This window comes from Diceros bicornis, chromosome 10 (genome assembly GCF_020826845.1).
Source record: "Diceros bicornis minor isolate mBicDic1 chromosome 10, mDicBic1.mat.cur, whole genome shotgun sequence".
NCBI classification, from domain to species: domain Eukaryota; kingdom Metazoa; phylum Chordata; class Mammalia; order Perissodactyla; family Rhinocerotidae; genus Diceros; species Diceros bicornis.
In genome coordinates this window covers 64,313,734-64,325,978 of record NC_080749.1, presented here as the reverse complement: position 1 = coordinate 64,325,978, position 12,245 = coordinate 64,313,734, and the positions used below count along the sequence as shown (strand labels likewise).

The window sequence follows — 12,245 nt, the reverse complement described above, 5'->3', positions numbered from 1 at the left end:
CAAACCCTAGGAAACCCAAGCAGAGCGTGCAAACTTAACCACTGCACCACCTTTCACCAGGTTGCTTGAGATCTGCTCCTACTAGACTCTTGTGTCCTAGAAGTTGGGAACTATTACCTATAGTCTTACCACTAGAATCCTAGGGCCTAGTAGATTCTGATCAATAAACGTTTATAAATGTTTATTGACCAAGTAGTTACCAAGCATGTTCAGAGACAGTTCAACTCAATATGAAATTAAAAATAAAAAACCTTAAAAAAGTAGTTTTACTGTAGAGTCATGCTATTTTTATGAAAGTAACATAATACACAAAAATATCTTATTTTTTTCTTATCACATGATAGGTTGTCAGAATCAACTTTGTTCTAGCCTTTTTTCAGTCCTATCCTACACTTACTCTTTTCAGATACCTACAAAACGTATTCAAAGGCAGCTGTCAGGTATTTTAGACTGAATACAAAAAATGAAATTGAATACAAGAAAGGGAATATATAACCGTAGAATTTTAAACCATAAAATTTTTCAGAATTATGGTAATTGAAACACTTGCACAGGTTTAACAATGCAGAATAAGAAATAGAACAGCTTTTATCTCTTTAAACTTATTATCATAATGATTGAAATGAATGCACAAAAATACTTATTGTATAGTTACACACTGTATCTGAGACTAAACGATTAAAAAGAAAGGTTACTTCTTTCAAAATGATATGTAAATTAGCACTTTGCATATACGCCAACAGTGCTACTTTTTTAAAAGCACACTTTGCATCTTATTGATAAAAATCAATACCTAAAACTCAACATAGACTAGAAAAAAAAAGATTAGACAACATGTAAATTAAAATGCTAAAGCGTTTATTATAAACCAGCACAAAATGGCAACTATATTGCTTATCTACAATTTGAAAAATGTCTCTTGCTATCCAGAGGGCAAATAAAATTCTAATTAGTTGTACAACAAAACAGAAACTATTTTAATGCGCAATTAACATTTTGCTTCTAAAAAATTACCAGTTTACCTCAATGCAAAACCTATGATAAATAATATACTATATTAATTGTTTTACAGAATGGCAGCTGCAATTACTACCTCTATTTTGTCTATATGTTTGAACTTCCATTCAAAATACTGACATTAGCATCTAGCACTTCAATAGTGTACTAGATTAGTACACTTCAGTAGTGTAATAGATTAATGAAGAATTAATCCTTGTCCAAAGAGATCTGGCCTTTGCCTTCAGCTCCTGGGAGTTAATTTCTAAATCCTTGGAATGTCTTGCCTGATAAAAGTGTCTTTGTTTAGCTAGGGCCTGGAGCCATGCTAGATATCTAATGATGGGATTTATGATGGAGGCTTTGGGTCTTTCAGTATTAGTCCTACCTCCAGAGGGGCTGAAGACTGAAGTTAGCCACGTAGGAAGTCAACCACGTTTACAGGACAGAGCCCCAGTAAAGGGTCTGAACACCAAGATTCCAGTGAGCTACCTTGGTTGGCAATATTCTATGAGTGTTGCCAAACATGACTGCTGGGAAAGTTAGCATTGTCTGCAGCTCTACTGGGAGAGGACAACTGGAAGCTTTGCTTGCATGTGTTACTTTCCTAGACTCTGCCTCACACATCTCTTCTCTTGGCTGATTTTAACGTGTATCTTTTCACTGAAATAAACTGTAACTGTGAGTATAACAGCTTTCAGTGAGTTTTGTGAGTCCTTCTGGCAAATTATGGAAATTGAGGGTGGTCTTGGGAACCCCCTAAAGTTACATTTGTGTCAGAATTGGTGGTCTTGAGGACGCCTGAATTTGCAATTGGTGTCAGAGTGAGAGTAGCATTGTAAATTGTTTCCTAATTTTGCAAATATTAAAAATACTTTAATCCTCATATTTACAATCTTATATCTAATATTTATTAACTATATCCATTGGTCATTTAATGCTTGCAATATATTGCTGAATAAGTATTATTATTAAATCTATTTTGCTGATGAAGCAACTGACAAGCTTAAATAATTTACACTCTTTCTTTGTAGTTGAAGCTCCCCATATCTTGTGATGAGAACTTTTAAGATCTGCTCTCTTAGCAACTTTTAAATATGTAATACAGTATTATTAACTGTAGTTATAGTTATTATTATATATAGTTAACTATGTATAGTAACATAAAAGTTCTCATCACAAGAAAAAAATTTTTGTGACTGTGTGTGATGATGGATGTTCGTTTTGCAATGTATACACGTATTGAATCATTATGTTGTACACCTGAAACTAATATAATGTTATATGTCAATTATGCCTCAAGTAAAAAAAAAAAAAAGGAAATTCTTCATATCAACTTAATGATGTTATTTATATCTTGCATATAATAAAAATTCTTTAGTTAGGAACAAGTAGAATATAAGACAGAGTATTAACTGAATTTTTAAATTTACATACAAAAACTTTAATAGAGAAGCTCTTCTCTCTTGCCCTAATCAACAAACGAACATGTGACTCTATTCTGTTTCTGAAAGATATTATCTTTAAAGTAAATTTCCTGAGGTTTTACATAATTATAAAGAAATAGAATTTTGAGGAAAAAATAGAACTTTGGTGTGATACTTGGGAAACAAAAGGTTTGGCTTCTGAAGTGTTCTGTGTGTTGAGACCTGTTCCTTGGAGTCATCCAAAAGTCAGTGTGCAGTCTTTGGATAGCATTCGATAAACGTATGTAAGCACCACTAATATGCAGAAGCTGGTGCTTCTTAACATCTTCACAGCAACTCTCTCATTTCCCTTATGATTCCCTCATGGCGGTCTCATGAATCAATGGAGTATTTCTGAAAAACATTCACCTGGTGTGAATCATATTTCATATGTCTAGTGAAATGCACATGAGCCCTATTCTAGAAGAAGGCAACCAAGGGAATCTTAAGGATATGTAACACGTATGAAATTTCACATATGATTTGACTGAAGATTACTACTCATGGCACTAATGCAGCACAGTTTGAGACTATGAGTCCTTTGAAAAATTGACATTAAGAAAGTGTTGAATGAGTGTTCCCAAAACACGAACACAATTATTACAGATTATTGGCTAAAATACAGAAAACTAACAAGGGATCTATCTTAGACGAGAACTTTCATTTCCTATTTCAACTAATTCAACAACTGAGTTAATTTTCTAAAGTAAAACTTGTATTTGAATATGGCAATGGATGATGGAGTATGTCTTCACTGACTCTAATGATATTCAGATTTTGATTAGTTGATTATGTTTGACTTAGAAAGGACTGAGGCATACAGGAAGAGACCAAAAGGCTAAAACATACAAAGTTTGTAAAGTAGGGAAGATGAAGTATGGGGACATTAGGTGCAGGGGAGCGGCTCTTGTGTTACCATGTCTGGCAATACTAGTTCCAAGAACAGTTATGAAATAGTATATCTTCTTGGGTGATCACATGACATAAGGCTATCAATAGTGAATATTCTTAGCGTCTAAGCCTTTCAACTCAGCATATAACTACAGTTCAGAGTAAATTGTTACTCTTATTTGGTGAATGAATCAAGGGCTATTTTTTCTCTGAGTGTATAATTAAGTATATAAGTAGTGTATATAATCAAGGACCAAATTAACCTAATTAAATCAATATAAAACTTTAATTTTCTGTTCATACCACTATTTTCCATGCTAATCATTTTAGTTAAAATAAGAGTTTACTGGATCAAAATTCTCATTGTTTATACTATAATCAAATCGGTCATGCTATAATCAATAAAATCAGGTGTGAGATTTCAGACACATATTTATTTGCTAATCTTTATTAATGATCCTCCAAACTAAAGGTAATAAATAAATGATGTGCTTTGAGAATATGTTAATTGAATTTTAAATAAGAATTATTTTCATTGTTCTTTCTCTGTGGAAATTAGTCTCTTTATGTTATATCTGCAAAAGACACAAAAAATTATGAGACTCACCTCCCTCTTTCACCCAGTGCTTCTGTAAAAGTGTTGCCTCAGTTTTTTTTTTTTATCACACATTGCGTTTGCCGAATTTTGCACAGACAACCCATTTTACAGTTACATTTGAGTCTTAGACAGAATCTCTTCCTGAACTCCACTTGTTATTTTGATCATTCTTTGTGGTACTTGCCAAAAGCAGGGTCCTTGAAATCACCAGTCCTTTAGATGCACAGAGGAAAGTGAAGGCAGCAAATAGAGCATTAAAAAGACTAAAAAGAATATATTAATGCTAAGTTGGCCAAGGGGTGCAAAATGGAGTATGTTCTGATTTACTACAATGCCACAGTGCCTTTGTACAGTAACCATTTCACCACTCTCAGGTAATCTAATTTATTTACAGAAGGACATCAGAGATAATTTGATGCCAACATAATCCACGAATTTTTAGTTCCCCCAAATTCCTAAAAACTGCTACAACCGCTCCTGAAACTGGGCACCCTAGGGAGACAAATCCAAGCTTAAAACCTTTTGAGTCTTTGTCCTGAGCAATGCTCCTCCATCAATTCTCAAAGCCTATTTTATCCTTCTTTCAACTTTCCTTGCTACTAATCTCTATTGCTTATTTTCCCATTATAACTTTCATTCTATTACCTTCCATTTCTCTTTGGATCTAATTTTCTTTTTGAGCAACTATATTTGCTCTTCTCAAAAACAACTGTAGTCCCTTACCTAGTTACTACTTATTCGGATCAAGGAATTCATTCGTCTAGACTAGACAATGGACTTGATTATTCTGAAAACCCAAGTCTTGTGAGTGAATATTTACTATACCTCAGTTCTTATGTATGGTATGGACCAATAAAATTTGAAATAAATATTCGAAAGAACAGTAGACATATTTATTAATTAAAATCAAGTCTACATTTGGGTGATCAAAGTATATATTTCTTTAGTTTAGAGAGTCATTAATGATGATTATATAAAAATGTGGTTAAAAATTACAGCATAAGGTACTACATCAGAAATAACTATCATTGTAATTCACTACATTAATAGATTAAAAGAGAAAACATATACAATTTATCATTTGTTCCAGAAAATTCATATGACAGGTTAATACTATTTCATGATTTTTAGAAAATGCTAACCAGTGGTAAATGGAACTTTCCTAATTTGATATAAGTAATACCAAAACCTATAGCAAACCTTAGGCTTAACGAACAAATGTTTAATACATTCTCTTTAAAACTGAGCAAAAGGCAAAGATGTTCATTAATCAAAACTGTTTAATATAATGCTGGGGTACTGGCCATCACTGTATGGAAAAACAAAAAGAAATAAGGGGTCTAAATACTAGAAAAGAAGAGACAGGTCTCATGATTTGTAAATGATAAAAGCCTCTTACTAGAAAATGAGTTAACCAATATTGAGTTAAAAATACAAAGAAATGCTAGAATACTAAGCATTTTTACTCATACTGCAAGTAATAATAGTACCAGTATACTTACACTAAGTATAATACTAAGTATATTCTCATACTAGAATATTAATCATTCTTTTATGAAAATATGGAAGTAATAGATGCTTATTATCTATTAATAGATAGTATTATCTATATACTTATTATTTCCTATTTTCATAAAAGAATGGTCATTTTGAGTTCAAAAGTAGCGAGGACAAAATATCTAACAAAAATATTATCAAGAAAGCGCAGTTGGCAAGATTGTCTCCTCCTCACTATACTAAGATATTCGTACTGTGAGGATTACATCTGAATCACCTCTGTTCCCCTAGGCTGTTTTTTTCATCCTGTAAGCAATCAATACAGAGCTGAAGGTACAGCCTAGACATCAAGGGGCATATACGTGTGTTGGAATCAGTCTGAAAGGAGATTAAGCATCAGAACTGAAAGACATGAAAAGTCCTACATGATTAGTTAGCCAAGCTTTCACTCAGGATCCGGTAGGTTCCCCAACTTCAAGACTATTTATATCTCATATCAGATTGCAATCAACTACAATGACATAGAAAAGAGTAGGACTATTTATCCATACCACTCTGTGTCTCTGTGTCTGGTAGTGGTGGAGGCTACAAGCATATAAAGAAATTTTCGTCTTTTTGCTTCACTATTTCCCGCACACTTCTTCCATATTCGAGGTTCTGCCACTGGTAAAATGTACACATATTCCTGTTACTTTCCTCGTTTTGATTTATATTCTTACAAAAGGAAATATGCATCAGCACTAATCTGAAGACTGTCTTAGAGCACTTTCTCCAGCATTAATCTTTGAATATCATTATTTTTTACCTTCAACTTTGAGAACCACAAAATTTAATAATATGTATATAAGTAATAAAACTTATTTTTGTGAGTAATATAAATATTCCTTTTATTAACCAGACCTTTAATGTATTTATAGCCTGATTCTGGACCTATGAGAGAGAGAAAAAAATGATTTTGCAAATGCGTTTAAAAGTAACCACTTCAAGGAAAATTGTCTTTCTGGTCACTTACCTAGAAAACAGTTTAAGCTTCTGAAATTACAAACTTCTTAAAATTGAAGAGTGAGGAAATAATTCCCAAAGTTTAGTTGAATCTCAATATCAAGATTTTCAGGAGTTTGGCCAAGTAAGTGTAGCCATATTGGTAGTTACATTAATAATACTAATTACTAGTTATAATCTTTTACTATAAGCCAGGGCCAATGCTAGTAATTCCTGTGACGTATCTTAATTATATTAGTATTTAACATGAACATGTGAGAAGACTGTCACACCACCATAATCTAATAATAATATCCAATGTCTGATCACACAGGGTGATTTATTTTTGTGTTTGCTCTTGAATAACTCAGTATGCCATATGGTTTTCCATAGGCTTGGCCAGAGAACATAGTGTTTTATATTGGCATGACACATTTGTCAAGATGTCTAGACACTATAGTAATAAGTGCTATATAAATATATACAGTTGAGGGAAAAAATGTCAGTAACAAAATGATTTCTACATTCTACATTCAACATTCGATTAAGCATTTCATTTCCATCAGGCGAACAAATCTATTTTTTTCAATTTTGCATTCAATAATTTGCACAGCAACATGATTTTTAGATTATTTGGGCTTTGTAAATTGGCTTACAAGGGATAACATTGAGGAAATTAAAATATTTTAAAAATAATTTTGAAAATAAGAAGCTGACTAATGAACTGAACCAACTAAGTGATTCCATTTCAAATGGACTACTTTTATAATTTTATTTATTTATTTATTTTTCCCCCAAAGCCCCAGTAGATAGTTGTATGTCATAGTTGCACATCCTTCTAGTTGCTGTATGTGGGACGCGGCCTCAGCATGGCCGGAGAAGCAGTGCGTCGGTGCGCGCCCGGGATCCAAACCCGGGCCGCCAGCAGCGGAGCACGCGCACTTAACGCGCACTTAACCGCTAAGCCGTGGGGCCGGCCCACAAATGGACTACTTTTAAAGATGGCATCATTGTTGACATATACTTATATGTCTTTTGCGGGAGATCACCAAGTATTCCTTCCTAGGCTGAGATCTAATTCCATAAAGTAATAATCTACCAAAGGGAAACAAAGAGATTAACATATTGTGATTATTTTCTTTTTTTCTTAAGCTAGCTAATCAAGATTTCTATGCCTCTTTTTGAGAATTCAAAGGCACAAAGGAAGCATCAACCACCTAATTTCTTACTTGAATCCTTTTCGGAAATTATGCTGATTTATTTTTTATGTTTCTATTGCAGAATAGAAAGAAACTTTTCTCTCACTGTGACAAATGAAATAAGAGATTTATGACAATTATCCACATGACTCAGACTTCTGCACAAGGGGATCAGAACACCACCTGTCTTTGGAAAACAGTTTGTCAGACCAGAAGGACTCTCCAGGTGCAAAGTCTTTGCATCTTTTTTTTTTTTCCCCAGCTTTATTGAGATATAATTGACATACAACACTGGATAAGTTTAAGGCAGTACTACATGATGATTTGATAGCATCCAGTCACACCCACCTAGCAAGCCTAACCAGAAAAGCCGGGCGGCCCTGGAACCCATCCTACAGCCGTGCTTGGGCAGGGAGCCAGCAGTCCTTACCTGTTCCTTATTTCCCATTCTGAAATCACAGGCTGAAAGCTGGAAGCAGAATGGATATTTCCTGACTATTACTGGGAAATTTATAGGGCACAGAAGCAATAATACACACTTACTGATCTCTTTTCATTTAGTGATTTGAGTTTTCCTATTCATTGTAATTAAAAGCATCCAACTATAGCATAACTTAAAGTGGGAGATCAGCTTTAAATTTTGGGTTTCCCCACATAACATTTTATTAATATTTGCATCATAGATGCCTGTTTATATTAGGTTTTCAGAAAAGTTTGTTGAGTTAGTTATTTACGTTTCTGGTGATTTCATGTATCACGTTTCCCTTCCATAAGAACAACATATTTAAATACTTTCCTATTTTTATCTCTTTTTTTTAAACTACTATATATATATCATCTGAGAACTCTGTTCAAAAGCTTTGCTTAACCAGCAAACTTTTAGGTATGGGTATTCTGACTGCTATATATTGTTTTTTTCCTATAATAGTGTTTGTTGTTCACAGCTGATGACCACTCAAGGTTGTTTTAATATAGTCTCAATTCACAGATTGTGTTTGCCATTCACCTCTTTTATGTTCTTAGGCAAGTTATTCTGAGTTTCATTTACAAATGCCAATAACAATAATACCAAATGAAATTCTGAGGATAAAGAATGTAGTGTGAGATATGACACATTGTAGATGCTCATAAACTGATAACTCCTGTCATCATATTTGACTATAAGCAAAAGGCTTTAGTGTAATTACATAAACAGCATTTGGCATTCAAGTATCCACTATAAAATCATAAAGCATTCCATGCATTTTTTCCTGAAAATTATTAATGTCATGGTGTATAAAATCATTTCTATTTATGTTTAAAATATCTCCTCTGGTATATTATTATAGCAGATCTGTAAAGTAGTACTAAAATAAATAGTGAGTTAGAAATGATTTATCAATTATAGACACAATAGAAGAATAAAATTCATATTATCTTATGCACAAGTACTTGAAATAAATTCAGCATCATGAGTTAGTGCAAAAATGATGAGACATAATAAAAGTTCAAATGAGTACTCGTAAGAGTCTATTTCATTCCTGAAGGAAAAGTCCAACAATATTTAATGACTTTAATATGTCTGGCAATATATTAACACCTTTGACTTTAATTGCTTTGATTAAATTTTAGTACTAAGACAATTCTTTCATATTGCTTCTACTATTTATTTAATGAATAATACATTCTCCTGGAAAAATATATCTTCTGTGTCATACCAAGCTCTGTTAGAAAGGTTAATGTGGTATTTTATAATGCTCAAGATGTGTGAGGTAGTGAAATTCTATTCAGACAAGCAGAAATGCCAGGGCATTTTTAATAAGACCCTAAATGAAATGCTAACATATGTTCTGAAAAAAAACATAACGTTCCTTTGAGGAAAACGCAAAGGAAATGTTATGTTTTTTTGTGCTATTTTGGTTATAGATAAGATTCACATTGGTGACATTACCAAGGAAACTATTTTCCAGTTCCACATAATTCCTCAATGTTAGTAATGCTAGAGAACCTAAATTCTGAGTTTTAATCTATCTCTACTATTAAATTATATTAACACATTTTATACTAAAAACAATTGTTCTTTTAATACATTTTGCACATAGACCTTTTTTTTTAAATTTAGGGTATATGGAGCCAGGATTCTTAGAATTCACAACTGTTACTAGGTATATACTTCCCTATGATTTAAGACAGTCATACCAAAGGGACACAACTCGGTATTTTTTCAAAAGTATTTTTTTTCAGGAACATGGATAACAGACATGATTTATTATTATTATTTTGTAATAAAAATTGCATATTTAAGGTGTACAACATGATGATTTGATATGCATATATATAGTAAAAGGATTATAGTAGTCAAGCTAATTAATATATCCATCTCTTCACATAGTTACCATTTTTTGTGTGGTGAGAGTACGTGAAATCTATTCTCTTAGAAAATTTCTAGCATCTACTAAAGTGTTATTAACTATGGCCATCATGCTGTACGTTATGTCTCCAGACTTATTCATCCTATGTAGCTGCAACTTTGTACCCTTCAACCAGCGTTTCCCCATTTCCTCCACCTCCCTGCAGCTGGTAACCACCGTTCAACTCTGCTAGAATAGAGTATTCAACGTTTTTAGATTCATATATAAGTGAGATCAACTCCTTTTTTTTTTTGTCATTGCTACTCTTGAAACTCATTGACAAAATTATTTATTTTCTCATGAGAATGAGGAATGTTTCTTAACCCTAGTCCAAAAATCTAGTTTCAGTCTCAACTGACTTGAAATAGATCCTTTTTCCTCCTATTTCTTCAGTTCCCTGATAACTTATATGTCAATTCAATACTCTATTTCAGAAAAACAGAGTTTCTTACCTATTTAGAAATATGTTTCTATGAAAATGAATATTTTCTTTTGATATAAAATATCTGAAGACCACCATGAGGTATCAGTCAACATCTATTAGAATAGCTAAAATAAAATGATAGTGACAATATCCAATGCTGGTGAGGATATAGAAAAACTCTCAAATATTGCTAGTGGGAATGTAAAATGGTACAAATATTCTGAAAAATGGTTTGGCAAATTCTTAAAAGTCTAGAAATATACATTTCATACAATTTAGCAATTGCACTTCTGGGCATTTATCCAAAGAAATGAAAACTTATGTCTACACAAAAACATGTAAATTATTGTTCATGGGAGTTTTATTTGTGATAGCCCCCAAACTGGAAACAATCAAAATGTCTGACAATAAGTGAATGGTTAAGCAAACTGTGGTACATCCATACTATGGAATACTACTCAGCAAAGAAAGCTATCAACTACTGATAAATACCAATGACTTCAATAGATCTCAGAGACATTAGGCTCAATAAAAAAGCCAATATCAAAAGATCACATAATATACAATTTCATTTGTATAACATTCTTGAAATAAACTATAGAGATGGAAAACACATTATTGGTTGCCATGGATTAGGGACGGCGGGTGGAGGATAGGGCTGGTGTGACTATAAAGGAGTAGCATGAGGGAGATCTTTTGGTGATGGATAATACTGGATATTAATTCTGGTGGTGGTTACACACATTTACTCATGTGGTAAAATGACAGAACTATAGACATACTTTATATCTTTGTCATATTCTGGTTTTAATATTGTGTTATGGTTATGGAAGACCCATGAAATAAAATGAGTGAAGAGACAAGGAACTCTCTGTACTATTTTTGCAAACTTCTGTAAATCTACATATATTTAAAAATAAAAAAGTTTCCAAAAATTCTAACTAAAAAATGTTGGACAGTGGAAGACTATGGCTCGAAGTAGGAGAAGTTTACTCAAATTGATGTCAGAGTTATATTAAACTTATATTCTTTTTACTCCCCAGAGTAATAAAAATCCTATTATACACAATGATAAGCACAGTATATTTAAATTTTATTAAATAATAGAGAAGATAATACCAATGCTTGCAGGCATAGAATTATGTTTTTAATATCTTCTTCACAAAATTGTCTCATTCCAAAGTCCTAGCAGCTAACCACCCATGTTTGGTGATGAAAGCTTCAAGTCTTAAAAAATTCTAAATGTCCCTAGGAATAACTCCATGCATTCAATAAATTTTTAAAAATTATCTGCATAAAAAAGAAATGTGACTATTTCACATTAATCTTATTATTAAGGCTTTAGCACAGTGCCCTAAACCCACAACACTATCTTATTTCTCCAACTAACCTTTTTCAAATATTGTTATTCTTGCTTGTAAAATTACTTTCCTATCTGTCTGACAAACTTCTGTCCATCCTTCCACTCTTTCTTTATCTGAGCTCTCTCTGTACTACGTACACTTTTCCAATATGGCTCAAATTGTATTATAATTCATTTATTTACATGTCCTTCTCTGAGAAGATAGTGAGCTCCCTTAAGAGTGAAATTACTTCCTTTTCATATTTGTAGAATCTGCACCAGGTATGTATTTAGCAAGAGTTTGGTGAATAACACAGTGACTGTTACTCATTCAATTGACTGGTATCAGTATTAGTATCTTTTTTGACTTGAGTTGTTTCCCAGGCAATTTTATTTAACACACATCCACCTAAGTTTTCTGTTGCTTCTATGTAGTACTGCATTGGGAGACTGATTATTTG

General features: G+C 32.7%; 1 protein-coding gene across 1 annotated transcript in view; it reads right to left on the bottom strand.

Annotated features, from left to right (window-relative positions):
• ZNF804A (zinc finger protein 804A) overlaps positions 1 to 12,245 on the bottom strand; it is a 280,914-nt gene that overhangs the window by 163,170 nt on the left and 105,499 nt on the right. The gene's annotated exons all lie outside the window — the stretch shown is intronic.